Source organism: Myotis davidii, unplaced genomic scaffold (genome assembly GCF_000327345.1).
Source record: "Myotis davidii unplaced genomic scaffold, ASM32734v1 scaffold31, whole genome shotgun sequence".
Classification (NCBI taxonomy): domain Eukaryota; kingdom Metazoa; phylum Chordata; class Mammalia; order Chiroptera; family Vespertilionidae; genus Myotis; species Myotis davidii.
Genome location: NW_006283639.1, coordinates 846,747 through 852,478, shown reverse-complemented (window position 1 = coordinate 852,478; position 5,732 = coordinate 846,747).

The window sequence follows — 5,732 nt, the reverse complement described above, 5'->3', positions numbered from 1 at the left end:
CCTGGGTCCCAGGTGCCAGAGGGAAGCCAGTACTGGCAGCCCAGGTCCTGGGTGCCGGAGGGAAGCTGGTGCTGGCAGCAGGGGAAGGAAGACTTACTCTTGCACAAATTTTTGTGCATCTGGCCTCTAGTTTATCTATAATGTGAGCTGATTTATTCATCATTATTTCATACTTATGATTATTTTAAATCAACTATCTTAATCTATTTTTCAAAAATATAAAACTGAAACTCTGTCATGGTAAGGATACCAGTTTTTACTCTTATCCTTTTAAAAGTGATTTATTTTATGTAACCAAAATAATTTTTCAATTATTTTTTATTTTTTCAATTATTATGTTTTAGTTGAAATGCTAACATTAGTGGTTTTAACCACCTTGTAGTTTCAGGACTTTCAAAAGTTTGAGTAACAGTTCAGGCTATAAGGAAGCAGCGGGGGAAGGAAGACTTACTCTTGCACAAATTTTTGTGCATCTGGCCTCTAGTTTATCTATAATGTGAGCTGATTTATTCATCATTATTTCATATTTATGATTATTTTAGATCAACTATCTTAATCTATTTTTCAAAAATGTAAAACTGAAACTCCGTCATGGTAAGGATAGCAGTTTTTACTCTTATCCTTTTACAAGTGATTTATTTTATGTAACCAAAATAATTTTCCAATTATTTTTTATTTTTTCAATTATTATGTTTTAGTTGAAATGCTAATATTAGTGGTTTTAACCACCTTGTAGTTTCAGGGCTTTCAAAAGTTTGAGTAACAGTTCAAGCTATAAGGACACAGTGAACTGGCCCCGTTTAAAAGTTTGAGGACTCCTGTTCTGGAGACTCAGAGAATAATTTATTTTGTATTGCTAAGTCCTTTCTATTCACCTTAAGCCTGCTGTTTTACAGCCTATTTCATAGTTCATCGGTATCACTAAAATTTGGAAAATTGAAGAAAAAAAATAAGACAATATAAACTTTATAGGGGAAGAGGATGTAATATACTTGCAAATATTTGGGGGAGTCAATTGAACTAGGTTAGGACCATGTCGGCCCATCAATGTGGTTATTATGTAAATGTCACTTTCCTGTGAACTAGTATAACCATTTGGATGAGAAAGGTAGAAAACAGGTATAATCTGAATGTTTGAGTAGGGTGATAGAGTGAAGAAAGGCTTAGATTTAATTTGGGGAGGCATAAATCTGATTTTGGAGGCCAATGTTTAGGAAATATATTGTATGTACATGTTGAATGGCCTCATTTTTTTTTTTAAGAAACATCTATTGGCTTTGTATGTATTCTATTAGATTTCATAAAAGTCTTGTGAAAGTCATAATGTGATCAAAATAGCAGATAATGAAAAGCTGAAGATTACATATATGTTTAATTAAAACAAAAAACTTCTTGAACTCATACTGTTTCCACTAAACAGTGCGATTTCCTAGACAAAATTACTGCTTATATATTTGCCTAGGTCCAAATATACTGTATCTTCATATATATATGTGTTGACATTCTCCTCACACTTGAACTTCCTAAACTCCTATTCTTTGTACCTAACACGTAAGATTTTTTTTCATGAGCATTGAGAAAATAAGTACCTAGGACAATTGGTTTGTCTTTGGCTTTCTATTTTGCTTTCACTTTCACCCACCTAACCCCAAGTTTGGTGACCTCCAGGATTTACTGTGGTAACATTTAGCATAGATTAAAAGCATCATTTTTATTATGAGGTCCTTCCTACTATCAAAGATGTTCTTAAATTCTGTGGTCACCTTACTGTGATATCATTGATTAATATTTAAGAAAATCCATTCATGTGATTAATCATTCAATAAACAATATTATGTACTTACTGTTTACCAAGAATTATACTATTCCTTGAAGGTAGAGGGATGGGCAAAATTAGATACAGTCTCTGCCTCGTGAACCTTATGGTCTGGTGAGTGACAGAATCATTTGTTAAATGTCACAAACATGTATGGATAATTAGAATTCCATTATTTGACTAGAATGTTGATAAAAAATGTAATTATAACCTGGCTGATGTGGCTCAGTTGGTTGAGCATCGGCTCATGCACCAAGAAGTCACCGGTTCTATTCCCAGTCAGGGCACATGCCTGGGTTTCCAGCTCAATCCTCAGTATGGGGCATTGGGGAGGCAGCCCGTTGATGTTTCTCTCTCTCTCCCCGCCCCTCCCGCCCTCCCTCCCTCCTTTCCTCTCTCTATAGTCAATAATAACAACATTAAAACCTTAAGCTTAAAAAAAAATTACAAAATATACAAAAGTTCTGAACACATACCTCACCAAAGAAAATATAGAGATGGAAAATAAGCATAATAAAAGTTGCTAAAAATAAAAATAAAAAACAAAAAGACAGATGCCTACTAGCTGGTTTTTTGGACTGCAGACTGGAAGGTTCCGGGTTCAATTCCAGTCAAGGGCATATACTTGGGCTGCAGGCTATATCCCCAGTTGGGGGCATGCAGGAGGCAGCTGATTAATCATGGTCTCTCATCATTGATGTTTCTATCTCTCTGTCCCTCTCCCTTCCTTTTTAAAAACTATATTAAAAAAGAAAAAAAACACAGATGCCTCCCATCATTTATTATTAGAGAATTGCATATTTAAAAAATTAAGATATCATGTCACACCTATCAGAATGGTGCAAATCTGGAATACCAACAATACCAGTACTGGAGAGGATGTATTGTAGAACAATAGAGTTCTCTCATTCACTGCTGATGGAAATGCCAAATGGTACAGCCACTTAGGAAGGCAGCCTGACAGTTTCTTACAAAGCTAAACATAGGTCTGCCATTCAATCCAGCAATCACACTCCTAGTTATTTACTCAAATAAATTGAAATCTATATCCACACAAAAACCTGAACCTGAATGTTTATAGCAGCAACCAAAATGTCTTTCAATGGATGAATGAATAAACTGTGAAATGGATATTATTTAGCAATAAATGAAAGAGCTTTTCAGTTATGATAAAGCATGGAGGAAACTTAAATGTACATTGCTAAATGAAAGAAGCCAGTATGAAAACACAACAAATAGTATGATTCCAACTGGTGATATTCTGGAAGAGGCAAAACTATAAAGACAGCGAAAAGATCAGTGATTGCTAGGGGTTCAGGAAGCAGGGTGGGAGAAGGGATGTTTCAGTGAATTGCAGTGTATTTTCAGGTCAAACTATTCTATATGATGTATTGTGGTGGATACATGACTTTATGCATTTGTCAAAACCAATAAAACTATACAATATAAAGTCTAAACTTTAAGATATAGGCTTTAGTTAATAGACATCAATGTTGGCTCATCAATTGTAACAAATATTCCATACCACTGCAAGATGTTAATAGTAATAGCAAAAATTGTGTATTATGGGAGGGAGAGGGGTTCTGTACTCTCAATAACTCAATTTTTCTGTAAATTTCTTTAAGCTAAAATTGTTCTACAATTAAGTCTATTAGTTATTTAAAATGATATAAGAAGAAGTAGCACTTCAAAAGGAAAATAAATTGGAAGAGAATTCTTTCTGTCAAAAAGATATGAAAAAATACAAGGATAAAGAGCAATGATAGTCTAATTCACCTTTTACATTTTACTATTGGTAAATGCAACTAGAATAGAAATTCCCACTTGAAACTCTACCTTTTGTAATAGTTTTTCATTTAAATATATGTTGATATTATAATCTAGTTTACAAAGTGATGTCCAATTGTAGTATTAAATAAACCTTAATTCAGGGTGTTATTTTCATTATGATTTCATAACCTTATAAGAACACATTAGAGAATATAAAACATTTTATTTTCACAACAACTTCAAAAATAATAATGAAATAATAGAGAGCATAATATCTGAAATAATATTTATTCTCTTCCAAAATGCTTTACCTTAGTTGACTGGTAGAGACTACAATTTCCTCCTGTTAATGCCTTATACTCTCATTTTTTATTTCCTCCATTCTTTTGTGTGTGGGGAGTGGTAGTGGTGTCTATGTTATGCTTTTTATTTTGGAATAATCTTACAACACTGAAAAGAAAAATCAGAGATTTTATGGTGTGAACTTTCAACTCAGCTTCTTAATGTTAGCATCTTCCATAACCTTAGTATATCTACCAAAACTCATAACTTATCATTGATTCAGTATTGTCAATTAAACTATAGCTGTTATTCTTATTGTTTTTCCCTTAATTTATTTTCTTTTGTTCCAGGAAAAAACTCAGAATACCACATTGCATTTTCTAGTCATATATCCATATAGTCATTTTCCATCTGTCACAGTCTCTGAATTTTTCCTCAATGGCAGATTTTTATTTGTTTATTTTTTTTACCACCCCAAGTCCAGTCTCCTTCCATCAGCATCCCAGTCAAGACACATACCATCCCCTCTTTACCTCCTTCGACCTCCCCGCAACCTGCTCTCCCTCTGGTAATCACCGTACTGTCGTCTGTTTCTTTGAGGGTTTCTTAATCTGTTTTCTTTATTTATTATATCCTTGACAGTTTTCTTTAGTGTTAGGTATTTTGTAGATTTCCTCCCAAGTAGTGTGTGCCTGATGTTTTCTCACGGTTAAGCTGAGATCATGAACATTTGGAAGAATACGACAGATGTGAAGAGTCCTCAGTCGATATCAGTGGGTACATGATAGCAACATGACTTTTCATGGTGATATTAGACTTGGCCTCTTGGTTAAAATACTGCCTGTCTTCCAGTTTTCTCCACTATAAAGTTTCTATTTTCTTTTTCCATTAATTAATTTTTGTCAGTTTGTCATTAAGTGAACACCACACTCAAGGGGGAAGTATCGCTATATATTATTTGAAGTTGAAGGGCAGTTGGGGGCGAGCAGGCTGGTGGGGGTGGGCAGTTGGGGTGAGCAGGCCAGTAGGATGGGGCAGTTGGGGGCGACCGGGCTGGGGGGCAGTTGGGGGTAATCAGGCCGGCAGGCAGAGGTGGCAATCAGGTAGGCAGGCAGTAGGCAGGCAGGCAGAGGTGGTTAGGAGCAATCAGATAGGCAGGCAGACAAGGAGGCAAGCAGTTAGGAGCCAGCAGTCCTGGATTGTGAGAGGAATCCAGCAGTCAGATATCTCCTGAAGGCAGGCAGGCAGAGGTGGTTAGGAGCAATCAGATAGGCAGGCAGACAAGGAGGCAAGCAGTTAGGAGCCAGCAGTCCTGGATTGTGAGAGGAATCCGGCAGTCAGAAATCCCCTGAATGGTCCCAGGTTGGAAAGGGTACAGGCCATGCTGAGGGACACCCAGCCCCTCATGCACAAATTTTGTGCACTGGGCCACTTGTGTATTTGTAAGAGTGTGGACTGTTGTTATTTGAGTTTGTATTGTTCTTTGAATTAGAATATATTGTCATCAGTATTTATTTTCTTACTGGAATTATTGCAGCTTTGTAAAGGAGAGATCTATAAGTTTGGCTCCTGTGTCCTTTTGACAATTCCCTTTTTTAAATAGAAACTATCTGTAAAGATACATTATATGAGCTGAAGTTATATCATTTTAATATAATGCAACAGTAGTTTACACAAGCCATACAATTAGCATCACATCTTTCTCCCTATACCCTTAATATACACTTACTAGTGATTGATTGATTTAGTACATGCTTATTGTGCACCTACTGTGTGCCAGACATGATTCTAGGCACTGGAGATAGCTTAGGGGATGAGATCAGAGACTTAACAAGATGCTGATGAAGCAGACCCTTGTGGACCT